This window comes from Microcaecilia unicolor, chromosome 2 (genome assembly GCF_901765095.1).
Source record: "Microcaecilia unicolor chromosome 2, aMicUni1.1, whole genome shotgun sequence".
Taxonomy (NCBI): Eukaryota; Metazoa; Chordata; class Amphibia; order Gymnophiona; family Siphonopidae; genus Microcaecilia; species Microcaecilia unicolor.
This window is the reverse complement of record NC_044032.1, coordinates 82,040,559-82,062,615: the sequence shown is the minus strand read 5'-3', so window position 1 is coordinate 82,062,615 and position 22,057 is coordinate 82,040,559. Positions and strand designations below refer to the sequence as shown.

The 22,057-nt window shown below is 42.0% G+C and overlaps 1 pseudogene; it reads right to left on the bottom strand.

The window, feature by feature from the left end:
• Positions 1-2,576: 2,576 nt before the first annotated feature.
• LOC115462170 lies at positions 2,577-2,986 on the bottom strand (annotated as a pseudogene).
• Between the last annotated feature and the right edge of the window lie 19,071 nt (positions 2,987-22,057).

Sequence of the window (22,057 nt, the reverse complement as noted above, 5' to 3'; positions counted from 1 at the left end):
AATACTGTACATGTGCCTGCAATGTCCACTTTCAGGGTTTAGACCATAATACAATTGATTTTAGCACATTAGTGTTATGACTGGCAAATAATATTAACTACAACATTTACATGGCTCTAAAATAATAAAAGAAGATTGAATAAGCACAAGCTTGAAACTTTTATAAACTGTAGCGTCAATTGGCAAGGTTTCAGTCTTAGATACTGTCACTCATGCAGCTCACTTAAAAATAATTAAACATTTTCATTCACTCACCTCATGTTAGGGCAGCTACAAATGAGCCTGGTAAATGCAGATCTGGGTTTCAAAGGCTGTAACTAGAAAATTTAGGAACTGATTCACTATAATGAGGGGCATTTTTGATATGATGTCTAAATCTGATTTAGGATGTTTTGCTGAAAACATCCAAAAATCAAGTGGCAAATATAGCAATTTTTGAACCAGAGAAACATCTATCTTTTTGTTTAGAAAATGGCATTTGCTAGATGTTTTCGTGCTTGGTGCAATTATTATTTTTTGACCATTTAAAAAAAAATGTCCAAGGCAAAAACGCACAAAAACAAGCCATTGGAATGCATGGAGAGGTCAACATTCTTTGTAGACTGGCCACACCAGCATCCCAGCAAAGCAGTGGGTCACCCTAGGGTGTACCTAAGTGGACTTCACATAAAAGATCCCAGGTACACATCTCACCGTTACGCCCTTATATTGTATGGTAAACCCTCCAAAAATCTACCATACCCAACTATACACCATTAAAATGGCCCTTATGGCTGTAGGTGTCACCTATATGTGGGTATAGTAGGTTTTTGGTGGTTTTTGGATGGCTCACACTTTCCTCCACAAGTATAACAGAATGGAATACGGGCTTGAGTTCCTTTCTCTACAGTCCACTGCACCGACTATTAGGCTATTCCAAGGACCTGCTTGCTGCTCTAATAGGACTGGCCATAACATCTGAAGCTGTCATAGAGGCTGGTATATATTGTTCCTTTCATATCTTTGGGGGTGAGAGGTGGTGGTCAATGACCACTGGGGGAGTAAGGGGGGTCATGCCTTAATCCTTCATTTGGTCATGTAGGGCACCTTTTTGTGACTTAGTTGTGCTTGAAACAAGTAATTTTTAACCCTGGACATTTTTGCTTTTTTCTATTATGGCAGAAAAATGTTCAAGTTTTGGGAACGCCTAAATCCTGCCCCCAACATGCCCCCATGTGATTTGGATGCACTTCATATGAACTGCATAGAAAAATGTCTTAAAAATGGGTTTCGAAAATAGCGATTTGGATGTTTTGGCAAAAAAACAAAAAGTCCATCTACCACTCTGTGCCAATTTTTGGACATTTTTCTGTTTTGAAAATGAGCCTCAATGTGCATCATCATTAAATACCACCCATTAGAAATGATGAATCCAGGAGCAAATGGCATGAGAGATGTAGAGGGTAATTTTATAACAGGTCGCCTAGGTTTGGAAGTTGAGAAGGTGCCTGTTTGCAACCTATTTTATAATGACATGATGTAAGCATCTATGGTCCTTTATAAAATACCAGGGCTAAAGTGGCAGAAATTGTGGCTAGACTGAAGGAACAGGTATAGGTGTTAGACCTTAGAGTACATGTGAATTTTATAAAATACCTCCACAAAATGGCAGAGAATCTTGTGTGGGATATACTAAACTTGAAAATATGTGAAATAATAATAATCCCAAAACATTCATTAACCCATTAGTGCCCAATGTTCCCATATTTTTCCCACATATGGGAACATTGGGCACTAATGGGTTAACTACCCTGCTTTCCTCAGCGGCGTCACTCACCAATGTCCAAAGACCTGCAATAGTGAGGTTTCATAACATCAGCTTTGTCATTGTCTTTGCATAGGAAAATTTTCTGAAATAAATTTTCAGTTTCTTAAGCACTCATCCAATCATTGACTAAACACTTTTGTTATGTTTACTTATGTAAATTAATACTCATCTGAGCTAATATTCCACTGCTGGGTCAGGGACAGAATCCCCTATTAATAATACATTAAGCATTAATGTTGTTGTAAAACCTTACTTATATATTATTCTATATTAAATATTACATTGAATACATATATTGGAATCAATTCCAGCTTAACTGGTCAGTGTTTTAGATCACAGTAAGATGGCGACCACATTTTTTTCTATTTAACCACTAAATGATGTCACAGACATACTTCATTCAACCAATCACGCTCCTGGACTAAACTAATGTCATCCACTCAACTTCTAAATTTAAACCCTGTGGAACCATTGTATTTAACTTAAATATCCATCATTGTTCTCTATAATTCAAACGTTTTTCCATAGAGCCACCCTCCCACCCTTCTATCACTTGATCTATTACCCTCCACTTTATATCACATGGTGTATAATGAAAAGATGTCCAATGTTGCACCGGAGGCGCTTGCATGGTTTTTTTTTTTTTTACACATTATTCATTTATTTTGAATAGTTTATAGGATAGTGTTGCACAGTAACTAGCTATCTAGCAGAAGACTATACATTTTTGAAACTCATAGAAAATTTTTATTATACCAAAATAATGGGAGCAAATTTACACAATGATTTGAGTGCCTCTGGAATGAATAGCTTCATAGTTCCAAGACAGCATCAGCAATTCACTCCACATATTTTCCAAGAATATCACCGTCCCTAAATAAGTAGTATTCCTTGTCTTCCAGAATAACTTTGGTACCTCCATACTCTGGCAATAATATTTTTTCACCAACTTTTACACTTATTGGCAAAGTTTCTCCACTCTTCCCTCTGGAACCCGAGCCAACTGCTACCACAGTTGCTTGTAACACTTTACCCTGGGACTTCTCTGGAAGCATGATACCTCCCTTTGTCATAGTGTCAGCTGCAAACCGTTCAACCAAGATACGGTCAAAGAGCGGAATAAATTTCTGAAATGCTTGGCCTGCCATTCTCACCACTACTCACAGCGTTCACTCCCCAAAGCGTTCACTCCCCGCGTGTCTAGTATGAAATAGAACTCGGCGCTTGCATGTTCTATGTAGTAATCCTAGATTTATGCTCGGTCAGTCTAATTTTCACAGGTTGACTATGACCCACATAAACCAAATTGCAATGACATATAATGATGTATACTACATTTTTACTGGTGCACATAGGCATATTTTCAAAGCACTTAGCCTTCCAAAGTTCCATAGAAACCTATGGAACTTTGGAAGGCTAAGTGCTTTGAAATATGCCTCATGGTATCAAATCGAGATGTAACAGAAAAGTTTGATTGTGGATCTTGCCATGAAGACCCTGTTATTAAGATTGACACCATTGACAATGTCCACAACTTTGGTGGGAACAACCCAAGGATTCCTCAACCCTATTCCCATATCTCTGTCTCCCTATGTATTCTGCTATAGTTGGCCCCCTTGTTTCAGATATAATTGGAAAATCCTGAAAAATCAAATACAACTGAATTATGTGCCAATGTAATTTCATGATTTTAACAAACCGCTGTGCTATTCGCGAGAATGGAACGTCAACAATTCTTCCCTCGTTTTTTTTGTTTCTTGTAACAATAATTCATGTTGTACAAATCTTACCCGTAAGTAAACTTTTTTCATTGCTGACTGTGTGCCTTGTGCTAAAAATCTGTTCTTCAAGAAAACTGCTTGCTCTTTAAAATCATCTAATTTATTTACTTTTGGTATTTATAGACCACTTAGACCTAAGCAATTTACAGTTTCATTTTACAGGTACTATGTCTGTCCCTAGTGGGCTCACAATATGAGTAGCACATTGTATTACTGTTGTACCTGGAGAGTTAAGTGACTTGCCCAGGGTCACATGGAGCTGCAGAGGGAATTCAACCTGCTGCTAACCATGAGGCACAGTGGGAATCAAACCCAGATACCAAGGTCTGCAACCCACTACACTAACCATTAGGCCACTCTTCCACTCTGTAGCAAAGTGTCAATTCAACATAGGTATAGGAACTGGCTCACAGGAAGATTGTACGTCAGTCAGAATGGGTTGAAACTATCAAACCGCAACAATGTGTTCTGTTTCACAGGTTTTTGATAAACGATAGTCGTCAAATGACCATTTTGCTTTTTAATCCACAGGTCCAGAAATTCCAAATTAGTTTGACTTGCTGTCACAACAAATTGTATATTTGGATTCAGTGCATTTAGCCATTGTACAAAGTTCTTCATAGTTTGTTCAGTATCCTTCCAAAGGAAGAAAACATCATCCAAAAAGCACTTCCACAAAAATACTGGAGTGAACTCCTCTGCTGGATATATACACTGAGATTCCAAATTACCCACATATAATGTAGCTACCGAGGGGGCTAACGTGGCTCTCATAGCCACTCCTTGGGTTTGCTGGTAAAACTCGTTATTATACCAAAACTAGTTGTATTGGATGACTATTCCCGCTAGTTGGCATAAGAACTTTGTTGAAATTCACTGTGGTTGTGAACGAGCAGTCAAAACATCCGTAATCACTCATAATGCCCCTTCGTCAGGGATCCTTGTGTGAAGGGATACAACATTCAATGTTACCATCCATCCTGAATCCAACATCTCAGGTAATTGTCCCAGAAGTCGCAATAAATGGGAAGAATCCTTCAAATAAATATCCACTTTTAACAGTTTCCTGTCACAAAAACATATCAACAAACTGAGAGAGCAGTTCAAATATAGGATGCTTAGTGGATACAGTGGGGTGTCCTGGAGGATTCATCAAGTTTTGTGTATTTTAGGAACAAAGTATATTTCAGGTGTATGTGGGTGCAATTCTGTCAAAAAAGGATTATGTCCCCGAATATTGCCCTATTGCCATATTGTGGGCATCTACACGGTTAGCACATGCTAATGCTTAGCATGAGCTAAAAACGTTAATGCAACACTAGTGCGACTTAGTAAACAGGGCCCCTAGTATTTAGTCACCAGGTAGTTATGGAACTATAACTATAAAACACATCAGTGGCCTATAAAAAAATACCATTAAAATGTTCATATTATATAAATGTGAAGATTCTAAATGTTTGCTTGATGCCTGTTCCTTTTATCAAATAAGATTGAATGAATATCACTCCTCCATATTTTTTATTGAGGGTGCTAGATTGTGGAACACTCTCCCATCTGAACTGTGCAAAATCACTTCAGTAATTCAGTTTTGGAAGCAACTGAAAGCACAATTTTTTTTCAAGCTTTTGCTGCTGTTTAAAGTTAATGCCACGAATGACTCTGCATTGCTCAATTTCCTTATATCATTATAAGAAACATGTAAAATTTATGTTTCTTTTTCTGTTTTAGGAAATTCATGTTGAGTTTGTAGGTTTATGATGAATGTTTTATTGTAAACCACCTAGAATTGCAGGATAAAGCAGGTAATACAGACGTTCAAATATTTGAAAGGTATTAATCTGCAAACAAACCTTTTCCGGAGAGGGGAAGGCGGTAGAACGAGAGGACATGAAATGAGATTGAAGGGGGGCAGACTCAAGAAAAATGTCAGGAAGTATTTTTTCACGGAGAGAGTGGTGGATGCTTGGAATGCCCTCCCGCGGGAGGTGGTGGAGAGGAAAACGGTAACGGAATTCAAACATGCGTGGGATAAACATAAAGGAATCCTCCTCAGAAGGAAGGGATCTCCAGAAGCTTAGCCAGCGGTGGGAGGTGGGGATAGTGCTGGGCAGACTTATACGGTCTGTGCCCTGAAAAAGACAGGTACAAATCAAGGTAAGGTATACACAAAAAATGACACGTGAGTTTATCTTGTTGGGCAGACTGGGTGGACCATGCAGGTCTTTTTCTGCTGTCATCTACTATGTTTTTAAATAAATAAATAAATAAATAAATAAAACTTATTTTAACGTGTGTCTTTTTATGTATTGTGAGTGCTTCAACTAGAGCGTAATAACATTTAAAAAATATCAAATATGTGTATGAATTGATCAACAACACATGTGATATTTAAAAGATGTTATTACACTGAAATTTAAGCAATTTAAGATCATCACAATACATAATGAAGACCCAAATTAATTTTGGATCTTCACATTTATAAAATATATGAAAATTGAATAGAATTGTTTTCAGACCACCAATGTGTTCTATAGACATAGGTCTATGATCATCTGGTGATTAACTACTGAGGTCTATTTCCTCCATACATATATTTTGGCTATGTCTTCCAATTTATACAGGGTGAGGCAAAAAAATAGTAACCCCCTAGAGCAGGCTTGTCCAATCTGCAACCCTCCATCATTTTTCTGGCCTGCAGAAGCTTGGGGGAAACAGATTCCTGTGATGGGATTCCTGCTTTCCTGCCATGACTCATTTAACTGTGAGCTTTAGCTGCATAGCACAGGAAGTTTGGGTTGGTCCCATGGTTTCAAGTCTCACAGGACCAGCCCAAACTTCCAGTGCCGTGTGGCATAAGCTCGTGGTTAGAAGAGTCACAGGAAGGAAGCAGGGCTCCTGTTGGAGGAATTTGAAGCTGAAGCCAGATCATTGTTAATTTTATTCAGCTTTTTTTTCCTATTCTGTACAGTGAAAGGCAGAGAGAGAATGGGTGAAGTGGGGGGGGGGGGGGGGGGGACATATGAAAGGCAAGTTCGCATTGGTGCTAAAGCAGTTGTAATAGCAGTTATTTATTTTAAACTAATTTCTTTTCTAGTTTTTATTAGTTGTGTGTTCAGCAGTTTGCTCTTTTTTTAATGTGTGTTGACATTTAAGTAGCCTAGTGATTAGTACACTGGACTTTGATCCTGGGGAACTGGGTTCAATTCCCATTACAGCTCCCTGTGACACTGGGCAAGTCACTTAACCCTCCATTGCCCCAGATACAAAATGAGTACCTGTATATAATATATAAAGAGGGGCATAATCGAACGCGACCGCCCATCTCCATGGGCGTCTATGTCCAAGAACGGGTACGTGAAGGGGCGGGACAGACCGTATTTTCGAAAAAAAATGGGCGCCCATCTTTTTTTTTTGATAATACGTTTTGTGCCAGGCAAATGCATCGGATGTGTGCAGATTTGAGCGGGGCAGTTTCGTTTTTCAGCAATAATGGAAACTGAAGGCGCCCAGCTCAAAAACGAACAAATCCAAGGCATTTGGTCATGGGAGGGGCCAGGATTCGTAGTGCACTGGTCCCCCTCACATGCCAGGACACCAACCGGGCACCCTAGGGAGCACTTGTAACAATTTAAAATAAAAAGTAAAATACCTCCCAAGTCCATAGCTCCCTTCCTTTGGGTGCTGAGCCCCTCAAATCCCCCCCAAAACCCAATGCCCACAAATCTACACCATTACCATAGCCCTTATAGCTGAAGGGGGGCACCTAGATGTGGGTACAGTGGGTTTTAGGGGTGGTTTGGAAGGCTCCCATTTACCACCACAAGTGTAACAGGTAGGAGGGGATGGGCCTGGGTCCACCTGGGTGAAGTCCACTGCACCCACTAACAACTGCTCCAGGGACCTGCATACTGCTGTGATGGAGCTAGGTATGACAATTGAGGCTGGCATATAGGCTGGAAAAAAATGTTTTTAAAGTTTTTTTTTTGTGGGAGGGGATTAGTGACCGCTGGGGGAGTCAGGGGAGGTCATCCCCGATTCCCTCCGGTGGTCATCTGGGCAGTTGGGGCACTTTTTAGGGGCTTGTTCGTGAGAAAAAAGGGTCCAGAAAAAGTGACCCAACTTCCGCTAAAAACGCTTTTCTTTTTTCCATTATCGGCCGAGGGTGCCCATCTCAGCTCAGCCGATAAACACGCCCCAGTCCCGCCTTCACCACGCCTCCGACACGCCTCGGTCAACTTTGTTCGTTCCCGCGACAGATTGCAGTTGGAGGCGCCAAAAATCGGCTTTCGATTATACCGATTTGGGCACCCACTGGAGAAAGGCGCCCATCTCCCGATTTGTGTTGAAATATGGAAAGTGTTTTGATTGTAACCACAAAAAGGTGGTATATCAAGTCCCATCCCCTTTTTAAAAAAAATCTAATATATTTTGAAAGAAGTCACCTGGTGCTGGTTTGAAGAGTTATTTTCAGTGCTGCTAATTCTAAGTTGGAGCCTGTCTGTGAAGGCAGGGGGGAGGAGGTACATATGAGAGAGAGCAAATGGGTGAAGGCAGGGAGGTTTCTCCTTCATGAATAATGAACAGAAGTATTTGTTGAGTGTCTAAGGTTTGTAGCCCCTGTTAAAGACAGAAAGCTAATCCCTAGTCTTTCATTTATCAAAATGTCAATAGGGAAATAGAGAAGGCAGAGACCCTTACAGTACAGAATTTAAAGTAGTTGACAATAAATTGAAGCAGAGTAGGATAGGGAAGGCAAAAGAAGGATTCATATTTTAAATGTGTTTGTTGTATAAGAGTGGATGCAATAAGCTCGTACTAAAAGAAGCAGAAGCATGTTGTTTTAAGCAAATCCACATCCCTAGTTTTTTTCCTAATTTTCAGGCTTTTTTTTCTGTTCATTTACACATTAGCTTTTTTTTTTTTTTTTTACATGTGTTAGAACATGTGTGTTAATTCAATTTAACATATATTAAGGGCTAGATTTATTTAAATGCTCTACTGTGTTAGTGCCCTCTAATGACATGAGCATGCCATTATTAGTAAACAGGTCTCATAAAATTAGTCCTGGAGTTACAAATGTGCAGTAATGCATGCCAACATGTAGTAATGTGCTAGCTAGCAAATTTTAGTTAACTCATTCCTAAATGTTTTAAGGTGTGCTAATGAATCAGATGCGCATTAACAAAAGATTAGTACTACAAAAAGAAGCAATCAGACCACAAAATGGTGCAGAAAGATTCAATTGTATTGATTTACACCAGCTTCAATAAAAGGAACTTTCAAGTGCACCTGAATATTTTGTCTATACATAGTGTATGATGCCTTATGAATTCCAGAAAGAATCTCACTTTGGTACAATGCAATTATCAGATAAGCACTAGCAGTCAGTCTGAGAGACTGAGACTGTGTCTAGGCCATGCAGTAGGACACATACCATTCCCTCAGGTTTTGGCAGCACAAATGCATGACCTTGCATTTGTTTAGCATTAAATCTTAGCTGCCAAATTCCAGAACATTGCTCTAGCTTCGCTAAGTCCTTCTTCAGGTTATCCACACCATTAGGGGTGTCTACTCTATTGCAGATTTTGGTATCATCTGCAAAGAGGCAAACCTTACTAGACAGCCCTTCAGCAATATCGCTTACAAAAATGTTAAAAAGATCTGGCCCAAGAACCAAACCTTGTGGCACAAAATCTTTTTCCTCAGAATGAGCTCCATTTACCACTACTCTCTGTCGCCTTCCACTCAACTGGTTCCTAACCCAGTCAGTCACTTTAGGTCCCATACCAGGGGCACTCAGTTTATTTATTAGTCATCTATGTGGAACTGTGTCAAAGGCTTTTCTAAAATTTAAATACACCACATCCAGCGCTCTCCCTCGATCCAACTCTCTGGTCACCCAGTCAAAGAAATTAATCAGATTTGTCTGACAAAACCTGCCTCTAGTGAAACCATGTTGCCTCAGGTCTTCTAATCCATTGGATTCCAAAAACTTTAGTATTCTCTGTTTTAAAAGCATTTCCATTCATTTACTTACCACAGAGGTCAGACTTACCGGCCTGTAGTCCCCAACCTCTTCCTTACTTTTGCTTTTGTGGAGAGGGACCACATTTGATCTTCTCCAGTCCTTTGAGACCACCCCCAGCACCAGAGAAGCATTGAAAAGGTCAGCCAGTGGAGCCACTAGAACTTCTCTAAGTTCCTCCAGTCCCCTTGGGTGTATGCCATCTGGCCCCATCGCTTTATCCACCTTTAGTTTAGCTAGCTTCTCACGAACTGGTGTTTTTTCCATATAACTAATACTAAGTTTTCTGATGGGAAGATTTCTATTTTTCCAGATGTCTCTACACTGCCACAAAATAGAAGAAAGAAGTTTTTATCTTTTCATCAGCAATTATTAGACATGGGGGCCAAGTTTCAATTTAAGTACCCATGTAAATATGGGTACTTGCCTCTGCTCCTACTACAGGCAATGGGAACAGGACAACCTATGACTGCAACTGCCTCTGCCTACCCCTTGCCTCTTTTCCAGGTGCTCTCAATGAGGCCTCCACAGACCCACCTTCAGTCCTGCTTACTCCAGAAGCTGCCTGCAGAGGCCCCGACTGACCAGCAAGTCCGCCTGATCCGGCTTCTTCCTGCTTGTTCCAGTCTGCCTGATCCAGCTTCTTCCTGCTTGTTCCAGTCCATCTGCTCCAGTTTGTTCCAGTCTGCCTGATCCAGCTTCTCCCTGCTTACTCCAGGCCTTCTGCTCCAGCCCGCCTGCTCCAGGCCTCTGCTCCAGCTTGCTCCAGACTGCCTGATCCAGCCTGTTCCAGCCCGCCTGATCCAGCTTGCTCCAGTTCATCTGCTTCAGCTTGTTCTAGTCCGCCAGCTCTTGCTTCATACCATTCCAGCTTGTTCCAGTACTGCTGCTGTGCTCTCCACCGCACTCACCTGCTCCTGCCTGCTGCCTAATCCACTTGCTCCTGCCTGCTAGCCACTCAACCTGCTGCCCAATCCACCTGCTCCTGCCCACTAGCCAATCACCTTACTGACTGACTGCCCACCCTGAAACCTGCCTGCCTCCCAGCCCATCTTCCTACCAGCTCATCACTCCCTGCCCGACTGCTCACCCTCACCTGCCTGTCTCCCAGCCCATCTACCTGCCCTGTGAACACCTGTCACTACTCATGGCCCCCATTCACATTCTACTCCTTGCCCTGTCCTTCCCTAATTTTTCCCCCTCCCACCGCTGTATACCACACGATCTCACTACCCATCCATGTCCTCTCCCGTCCTGCTCACTACTGCAATACCCTACCTACCCCTATCTCCCACCACCTCACCATCCCTATTGTCCTCCTTCTCCTTCCTAGCTCTCAACCTTCAACACCTCCTTCCTGCCATGAACCCTTCCCCATTCCTCCTAAGCGCATCCTGTCTTCGTCGCCTTTGTCGCCCTTCCTCACCCACCCTTCTCCGCACTCTCTTGCTCCTTCTCCTGCTATCCGCGGGAGACATCAATCCCAACCCAGGTCCCCCACACCTGTCCTCGTCCTCATCTCATCTATGCAAATGTTCCCGCGATATCTCCAATCTCATCTCCATTCCCCTCCTCCCCCCTCCTCCCTCCCCTTCTCGTGCGCCCTGTAGAATGCCTGCTCAATCTGCAACAAACTTCCCTTCACCCACGATCTCTTCATCTCCCATTCCCTTCAACTGCTCACCCTAACTGAAACCTGGCTAACCCCTGACGACTCTGCCTCAATTGCTACTACTTTTGCCCTCCTGCAGTTTTCAACCTCTCCACCTACCTCAGTCTCACTGCTTCTCATCCTTTGAAGTTCACTCCATCCGTCTATTCCACCCGATGCCACTCAGAGTTGCAGTCATTTACCGCCCCCCTAATAAGTCCCTCCCATCCTTCCTTACCGACTTCGATGCCTGGCTCTCCGTTTTTCTTGAGCCCTCATCCCCATCCCTCATTCTTGGTGACTTCAACATACACATTGATAACCCATCCGACTCATATGTTTCTCAGTTCCTCACTCTTACCTCCTCCTTCAACCTCCAACTGAGCTCCTCCACCCCTACTCACAATATGAAACAGATATGGTGGACTGTTGAGTTAGTCACCAAGCACACAGCACTTGTATTGTGATGCATACAGATGATTGGAGGTGGCGTATTTAATCAGCCAACGGAGGGTCAACAGACATACAGTGTTTTTCCATGAAGAACAGTCATCCAGCGTTTACGTGGACACACTTTTACAGCGTCCAAGCGGAAGGCGTGGCGTCTGTAGGAAAAGGACTATTTAGCTGGCAGGACTGAGTTTTGACCATTTGTGCATGATATAATGTATAAGTATGGTAAAACATATGTAAAATAAGAAACAGCATAATGTATGCAGTTTAAAATGTAAAACCAGCTGTTTTGTATTTAAATACAGGTGGTGCAAGGTGAGTGGAGGAATGAATGTGTGAGGTTTTAACATTAGGTAGCAGTGCTGGTGAGGTTAGTGGGCATTGCAATACAATAAAACGTTTTTGTGATATGAAAAAAATACTGGAGTCTTTGTGTATTAGAAGTTGTTTGGTTACCATACTTTTCATTAGTTTGACTACCAGGGGGATTGATGCTACTGGTCGATAGTTGGTTGTATCGTTTAATTTTTTCTTTAAGTCTTTGGGTATAGGGGTAAGAAGTATATTTCCTTTGTCCTTGGGGAAGAGTCCCTGTTGCAACATGTAGTTCATGTGTGATGTAAGGTCAGTTATGAAGCGTTGGGGGGCTAGCCTTATTAGGTTGCTGGGACAGATATCCAATTTGGAATGGGTTTTGCAGAATTTGTTGAGTGCTTTGATTTTCCAAAGATCAGTCTCGCCGCTGTGCTCTGGGTGGTCTGAAGTTTCTTGATTAAATGTTCTTTGCATCCTGCATAGAAACTTAGTTTGTTGAATGAAAAGCAGATATGTTAAGTTTAGCTGAATTTTCAGCTGCAGTCTAGCTGGCTAAATTGTGGATGGAATTTTGCTTAAATCAATTCATCTGCAACCTGCTATTTCACCACTAAATAACTTGATGAAAATTCACTGCACTGTGTATTTGTATTTAAGCTTTATAATACTGACAGCAGCAGTGGTTAGTATAATGAATCAATGAGCATGTTTGTCAAACTGTAAAACAATTTCACAGGAGAGAAGACTACTGTCTTCTAGAGCAATTGACTTGCACTTCTGACAGCAAGGATTTGTTCTCATTGCTTGCCACTCTTCAGTATCAAAAATAATTATTCACAGGGGATATGTTCAATCTATGAGGTTAGTTAGAAACATAGTGTAAACTGTTTTAAGCTTGACCATTTCATCAGTTAGAAAATTCAACAATTTTCCTTTTTGTCTTCTTTTTTTCCCCACTGAGATCAATGGTTGTATATTTTCTCCCAGCTCAGCTTCTTTTTCTCTGTAGAACTGCAAAACCTGTCACTGTTCAGTAAGTGCTTAAAAGCACATAAGCACTGCCAAGCTGGGAAAAGACCAAAGGTCCATCAAGCCCAGCACTCTATCTCCGACAGCGGCCAATCCAGGCCCCAAGAACCTGGCAAAAAAAACCAAAATTTAATAACGATCAATGGACTTTTCCTTCAGAAACCTGTCCAGACCCCCTTTAAACTCAGCAAGGCCAGCTGCCGTCACTACCTTCTCCGGCAATGAGTTCCAGAGTCTAACCACGCACTGAGTAAAGAAAAACTTTCTCATCTGTCCGCTCTATCCCGCTCATTATTTTGTAAACCTCTATCATAAGTGATTATGATTATAATGTTTCCATAACCTGTCATTTCAAGGCTCAGACACAATTAAGAGGTATTTACAGCACTATGGTGGATATTTTAGAAGAACTATTCTTGTTTTGAACGTCTGAAAACAGGCACTTAGATGCCCATATTCCATGGACGTCCAAATCCCAATTTTACAAAGGCAGGATATGGGCATTTAATACTGCAGTACATCCATATGTCAAGGGGGCGTAGTCTGGGCATATTTTGGAAGGGACTAGGGAGGGTCCAAAATATGGACTTCCAACTTCGATTACAGAAGGAGGAAGGGACGTCCAAGTCTAAAAAAATGGGTGTCCATATTTAGACCTGGTACTTGTCAAGTCTAGGTTTCAGAAATGTGCTGAATGGAAATAAAGGAAGTCACAGTAGGTATATATTCTGTCCCTGGAGTGCTCACAATTTTATTTAAAAAAAGAAACAACATCTCAAAGCGTTGCCATAAATGCCCAAATCCCCGTCCACGCGGACCCAAAGACTTAGAGCGCTCCTGTTCCCAGCAAGCCATCTGCTTCATTCTGGCTAACCAGAGATGTCCTTGTTCTAGAGTTAATGGACAGAAGTTGCTGTTCTGTTATGTTTGCTGCAAAGTATGAAAATTTCAATGTTCTGTTATATGCCTTTCACACTTACAATAAAAATATTTACAAAAAAAAAAAAAAAAAAAAAAGAAACAAAATATATATTGTTACCTATTCAAGTGTACAGTGCTGCATACGTCTAGTAGCGCTATAGAAATGATAAGTAGTAATAGTAGTTATCTGCACCCATGTGGCTACCATAGAGATGAATGAGAAGTGGAAAGGGGCATTGATACTGCAGTGTTACTCACCTGACTGGGCTTGCAGCTGGCTTCTTTCCCCCCCCCCCCCCTCCCCAGATAATCCACCTTATGCTGCTGCAGGTAACAAACCCATTTCCTCAAATCCTCAGTTTGTATAGATACAAGGGGTGGGAAGGGGGGGAGAGAGAGAGAGAGAGAGAGAGAGTGTATGTGTGGCTGGCACATGACAGATGTTTCACAATGCTACCTTGCTATTCACAGTGATCTTATTTCCAGGTTAGGACACATATGATGATGGCAGATGTTTCACAATGTCACCTTGCTATTCACACTGATTTTATTTCCAGGTCATGAAATATGTGGTGATGGCAATCTTACATTCTGGAATTAACATGCTGTACTTCAGATAGATCAGTTCAGATGCCTGTCACATTGTGCTGCAAAGTGAAGACAGTAGCTTAGTGGTTAGACCAGTGGACCTGATATTCAGGGCTGACTGGTTCAAATCCCACCACAGTCTACCTTACTTCATCACCCATTGCCATAGGTGCAAAATTAGCATGCAGATAGTGCTTTCTTGTACTGGAGTCATAGCTGATATATTCAGTCAGGAGCCTTACTCTGCTTGCATTTATCTTCCTAGGGAAGGAGGCCCCCAAGTTAGAGGAGGTGCTCAGCCTTTGCCAGGCCCTCCTATATTAAAGGTGGAACATCTTTCTGTGGCCAGGGATGAGGAAGAACCTTTCAGGCTTTTCAAGGATTAACCTGGCCAACAGGAGGGTGCAGTGGCGTAGCCAGACAACCAATTTTGGGTGGGCCTGAGCCCAAGTTGGGTGGGCACAACCTTTTTTCTGTCCCTGCCCTACTTTCACTTTCACCTCTCCCCCAGCACCTCACAACTCAAAATATAAATATTTTAACTCATGAGGATTTTCAAGCTCTGTCAGCGGAAGACTTCCTCTGAAGGTGGACAGAACTCCATTTTATCAAGTTTGGCGAGGAGCAGCAACATCCCTGAGCCACCGATGTTGGCACCCTATATGTGCGTAGTTGTCAGTGAATCAAGGATGATGCTGCACACTGCAGTGTTTGGTAGAAGGGAGTTCCGGCTGCCTTTGGAGGAGGTCTTCAGTTTTCCATGCTTGGAGATCCCCACCAGCTACAGCAAGGGTCAGAGCTGGTTTTAGACATGCTGGGGCCCAGGTCAAAAAATAAAGGAGGAGGCCCTCCTGATCCCTGCCTCCTCTCCAATTTCTTCTCCTGCCATTACTATCATACCAACAGACCCTCACCAAATACAGAACAAAGGATCACAGAAATTGAACTGGGAACCCCAAGATGCTAAACTTGGCATGTACTGCAACACTAGAGAAATAAAAATAGATATGCAATTCCTTTACTACTGAACACAATACAAAGACATCTGCTATGCACATTTTCCAAAGCTAACATAATCCATATAATACATTCAAAATAAAATGTTTTTTTTTCTACCTGGTCTTTCTAAGCGCTATTCTATAAAGACACACACATAAATCTTTTACCCCCCCCCCCCCCCCCCCGTTTAAAAAGCTGCACTAGTGGCTTCCGCGCAGCATTGCTGACACAGCCCATTCAAAATGCTAATGCGTCTATAGCATGCCTTAGTAAACATACCCTAAGGGTTTGTTTACTAAGTCACGCTATAGGTGCATTAGCACTTTTATTGCTCATTAATGGGGCTGACACGTGATAAACGCTAATGTGCCCATTGGAATGTATTGGAGTGTTAGCATTTAATGTGCCTTAACTTTAAATGTGTGTTTAAAACGCTAATGTGCCTTAGTAAGCATGCCTATAAGTGGGCTACTATTTGGGTTTCTGCCAGGTACTTGTGATCTGGATTGGCCACTGCTGGAAGCAGGATACTGGGTTAGATGCCATTGGTCTAACCCAGTATGTTTTGATGTTCTTATATGGGAGGGGAATGGGTGGGTCAGGGGCATTCACTAAAGATGTGTGCACTATTATAGAATTCGGGGAATCCGCACCTAATTTAGCATTTCGGGTATTTCGGATGAGAGTACCGTCATACCTTGCATCCATAACTATTCCTTATTCCCTAGCAGATGTCCTTAGGTCTTTAAATGATCACAGAATGGTCCTGCCTGGGCCATGGGCTGGACAATTTGTATTTACAAGACAAAGTGCTTTCTTTTTTTACTGCTCCGGCGCTTTGAAATTCACTTCCTTCAGATATTCACAGTGAACTATCCCTGAAAACCAATAAATCTAAAGTTAAAACATGTTTTTTTTTTTTTTTTTGCAAGTCTGTGGGCCTTCAACTGATTTGGTTTGGATTCAGTGCACTACCTGGGACCATTTGTAAATGATGCCTCTGTGCGAAAATGGTTTTGTTTGCTCCCTGTCCTATCTTTTTAATGAATTGAGTTCTTTTCATTTTTACGTTTTAGTTGTAAACCGCTTAACTCTACTTGTTAGTTTAAGTGGTATAGCAAGTTTTGAATAAATAAATTACATGCAAGGATTTTCACCAGGTTTCAGTTGGTGTAAATCCTTGCACCAAAGTTGGGTGTGGATCCTGGCGCTACGCACTATTCTATAAATGGCACCCAACTCAGAGTGATGTTTACAGAATAGTGCTCAAATTTGGGCACCATTTACTGAATCTAGTACTATGGGGAGATTCTATATATGGCACCTTAAAAATCAGCACAAAAAATAATTTCCACCTAAACGGATTCTATGAGCGATGCTTAGATTTAGGCACGAAATATAGAATATGCTTAGTTCATATCCCAGTGCCTAAAACTACTTGGGTCCATTTACACTAACAAAAACATGATATAAAACCATGACGTAGAGGGCCATATTCTATAACTACACGTGTAAATTTCGGAACACTTACAGCCCTGGCTCTTTGGAACTCACTCCCCAAGTATCTGCGACTAGCAGATATCTGTAAGTCATTCAGAGTACTTTTGAAAACACATTGTTTTAAATCTGTCTTTTGGATATTAAAGGATTTCCAATTTAGTTTCGGAGTTGTTGGATTACTTGACAGGATTTCTGCAATGAGAACAGATAACTGTGATTTTTAATTGCAAATTAATTTATACAGACAATATTTGGATATTTAATAATAATTTTTGATACGAGTGTAGGGTATGCCTATGTGATTGTCTGGTCTTGGATGTGTGAGCTTTACTATCAAACAATGGAGTTCTATGTTTTATTTTATATTTTTGTGTTTTTAACGTATTATACATTGTTTGCATTATTTGTTTATTGTAAACTGTTTTGGTTTGATTACAAGTAAAATGATATATCAAACGTAGTAAACAATAAATGATAAATGAGATGCCTATTTCCCCACCCATATCCATGCCCCTTTTTCTCTGCGCATGTTAGAAGTTCAGCGCAGTACGTTACAGAATGCACTTAGTGAGTTGTGTGCATAAATTCTAATTATTGCCAATTAGTGCTCATTATTGCTTGATAATTGCTGTTATCAACACTAATTAAATTAAATTAAGTCAATTAAATTACGCATGTTGTTATAGAATCCGCCTGGATTTTGCCACAGATCTCTAGATGCGCTATATAGAATCCGGGGATGGCCCTTTGCGTGCCCTTTTAGAATTGCACCTAGGGTGCTTACATGTGTAAATGCTACTTTTCCCTACATTTGTGCGTGCAAAAGGGCACGTAACTGTGAATACCTAGTTATAGGTCCTTTCACATGGGAGATAACCTTTAATATATTTGATCCTACTTAGAAATAACACAATCTATTTTACAATCATAGCAAATTATGCAGTTGTGCAAATGGAGATTAATTTGCTTGCTAAAAGTTACAGACATTTTGATACATCATGGAGGCTAAATAGTTCTTTATTGCAATATTCAGATATGCAATTTGACCTACAAAGCCCTTGGCAGGAATCTTTTCAGACTAATGATCCAAATATAATTGAGACAGAGCTAACTTGGGAGACATGGCAAGACTTTATGAAAAGGAAATTAATTTAAATTGCTGCAAAGAAAAAAAGATACAGAAGCAGAGAATTAAATTTCTGTGAATTACATGGCAGTTAATAATCACAGCTTCCCAAACATGTTCTGTGGACCACACAGCCAGTCATAATTTCAAGATTTCCACAATGAATATAGAGGAGATAAATATATAAATATATATTCTGGGTTTCCAACACATACTACCTTTTAGAGCTTAGTGCAGTAGAGTGATTTTATTTGTCCTCCAGGGATGCCCCCTGCAGATGACACTATTATCAGCTGTTGTCCCTACAAAGTGGGCAGGGCTGTAAGTGGGCCTCTACCTACGTCACGCCAAAGGGCTTTATCTCATTGTTCATCCCTTCCTACGATCCTGAGTGCAAGACTGGTGGGATATATTTTTATTTTTGTGATATTTTCCGTAGCTTATTTATTGATTCTAAGATATTGTGGGTTTGAATGTTGGGTTTTTAATGGGTTTATTTTAGTGTGGAAGGCAGGGACAAATTTAGGCATAGGCAAACTAGGCAAAGGCCTAAGGCCCAAATGTTTAAAGGGACCTTTTTGGATGTACTCAGAACTCAGAAAGCTAGGAAAGGCATTATCTGAATTTTTTCAGGATTTTACAGATTTGTAAACTAGCTGTTTCAAAGCCAGAAGCATAGCTAAAGTGTCTGGATATTTTTCAGAGTTTAGTCTTCTACAGTTCTCCAATTCTTCATCCTTCTAGTGCAGACTGTGGTAGGATCCAGACAATGGGAAGGCTGTTCTGGAGACTAAGGGCCCTGTTTACTAAGGTGCATTAGTGTTTTTAGCACGCCAACACTTAGTGTGCGCGCTAACCATGTAGGCGCCTATATGGATATTCTAGACATGTACATGGTTAACGTGCATTAAAAATGTTAATGCACCTATAATGCTGCTTAGTAAACATGGGCTCTAAGTTCTGCATTAGGCCTTTGTAGCCTGTGAAACCAGTGAGTGTTCTGGGGTGCATGGGTGTAGTTTGACAGTTTCATTTGGGGGGGCAAAGCACATTAGCATATTCATTTGCATACATACATCATACATATCATTATAGTTATTCAAAAAACACACACCCAAGCCTAGAATACAGAATATGAAGCCAGTATAAATATACTGTATGGGACCGCAAAAAACCATTCAGACAAAAATGGAAATGGAGACCCCCCCCCACCCCTCCACCCAAGAAAGCCAGACTACAAGCAGGTCAATACTGGTAAGAGAGAAACAGAAATGTTTTTTTCTCCTGTACGCTGCAAAATACAAAATAAATAAATGTACATTTTACAAAGCAGGCACATTTCAATCTTTGAAAAATATTAAATAAAAATAAGTTTTTTGCTTTTCTATCTTTGTTGTCTGAGCACTTTTATTTTTCTGATTGGGCTGGTCCTACTCTCTTCCACTTTCCATGTGTCAGACTTCTAATTTCTTTTCCAGGTTGGCTTTTCCTTTTCTTCTCCTTCTCTTGTTGTCTTCCTTTCCCGTTCAATCACCAAGAAGTCCCACTCGTCTTCTGCTCTGTTCCCCTTCCCCCCACACCCCTAGTTGCATCCATCTTCAGCACCTTCTCCCTTCTAGTCCCATCTATCTTCTGCTCTCTCTCTCTCCCCAACACCCCCTAGTCTCATTCATCTTCTGCTTCTTCTCCCTCCCACCCACCCCCCTAGTCCCATCCATCTTCTGCTCCCTCTCCCCACACCCCCTCGCCCCATCCATCTTCTCCTCCTTCTCCATCTCTCCCTCAGTCTCAATTGTTTTTAACCCTTCCCGCCCAGGCCCGCCCCTGTCTCTCTTGATCTCCTTGGAACCCGCCACTGCTGCCATCACCACCGCCACCACCACTGCCACCACCACTGCCACAGCACTGGAGTCTTCCAGTGGCGCCCTGTATTGCCAATCCCCCGAGCCCTGGAAGCCCTTCTCTCTCTCCTTCAGTTATGTGCAGCTTTCTCGAAGAGGCTGCCGGTGGCTCGGGGGATTGGAGAATGGTGTGTGGCAACTCAGCTTGTTTGGGAGGGGGGCCCTGCTCCCCTGACCCCCCCCCCCAAAAACTACACCCATGCTGGGGTGGGAGAGAGGGTAGGAATGTAGGAAAAAATGGGGGAAATGTGATGGAGCTGCTGCTGAACAGTTGCAGCAAATGCAAGAAATGTACATGATGGTGAGCAGGGCTGTTGATGGACTGAATAAGCACATGAGCAGCAGAAGCAACAAAGCACAAGACTGTGTGTGTCTGCCTAAAAAGTGACAGTGAGCATGTACACATGTACTGTATTCCTGAAGAATGAGAGTGCAAGCATGTGCATGTTTACACATCTAAAGGATTGGAGAGTGTGTGTTTCTGAGGAATGAGTGTGTGTGTGTGTGTGACTGAAAAGTGAGAGTATATATGTATATGTATCTGTGTTTGTGCACATATCTGAAGAATGAAGTTGCATGCGAGTGTGTGTGTGTGTGTGTATCTGTGTGTGACTAATAAGTAAGAGAGTACATATCTATGTAAGTGTACATAGATGCATGTGTCTGAAGAGTGAAAGTGAATGCATGTCTACATATGTTTCTGTTTCTCTGGGGCACGGGGACAGTCTCATATAAACAGAACTTCCCTTTTAAATTTTGAGCTAAAGTGAGGAGTCCAGAGGCACAAATGTAGCTGTATGCATACTAACCTAAGAGAAAATGTTCAGCCTAGGGAATTTACCCAGCTATTTATGTTACTCTGTTATTTGCCAAATTTCCTGGCAGAAAGATGGGATTGTGGAAAAGGCAGTAGTCCAAGAAAAGCCACAATACTATCTTTTCTGAAAGTCATTCCTGATACTTTGACAGGAGCAGGGATGTTGTGGCTCACCTGATGGCGTAGCTACCGGTAAAAGGTAGGCCTGACCCCCAATCAGGTGCCTTGTCGTCTTATGTGTTGGAAATCGCTTGACAGTTGACTCACATTCATCCACGTGGGGGACACTACAAGTTTACCTCTGCCAAGTCTGCTCTGCTTCAACTTCCCTGCAGCTGCTCTATTGCAGGCAGCTCTTCTAGCCTCTGCTCCTGTCGCCTTCCCCCTTGGCCTATGCACATCAGATATGGCATGTCTTGGCTCTGCGGCAAAATCGGCCTAGGGAGTTGGGAGCTCCAGCGTTGCTTTTTTTTTAAACTTAGCCTGCTGGCCCCCATCCTGTGCTGCTGCAGAAGATGCCAGGAGTCAGTAGCATTCCTCCCTCCAAGTCAAGTGCACCCCCCCCCCCCCCCCCCCCCCCCCATGGCTGCTTCTCCAGCACACTGATCAGGGCCTCATTGGGGACACTGCAGTAGACTTCTGCAGGGAAGTGCTGCCAAGATTAAAAAAAAAAAAAAAAGGTTTCTGTGTACTGTTGGATTGCTGGTGGGTTTCTGTGTGGGGGTGGGCTATGCACTGGATATGTTATAAAACTTTTTTTTTAATTTATGTTGGTGGACTTCTAGGTGGGGGGGGGGGGTGGGCTCTGCAGTGTCCAAGTTAAAAAAAAATGTTTTATGTAAGTTAAATATTTAATGCTGTTGTCCTTCAGGGTAGAGGTGGGGGTTTGGGAAGGGCAAGGCTGATGCCGCACAATGGGGAGGGCAGGGCTGATGCTGGGCTACATGTAGTGGTGGGGGTAGGGATGGGAAGGGCTGATGTCAGGCTACTGGGAGGGAAAGAGGGGAGGGGAGGGGAGGGGGATGGTTGAGGGGGGGACCCGGGCCACAGGGAGGAATGGGGGTAAGGACGGGAAGGACTGAAGTCAGGTTAGAGGACAATTTCAAAATTTTGGTCTTTTATTCTGTAATTGATAAGGGTTTGT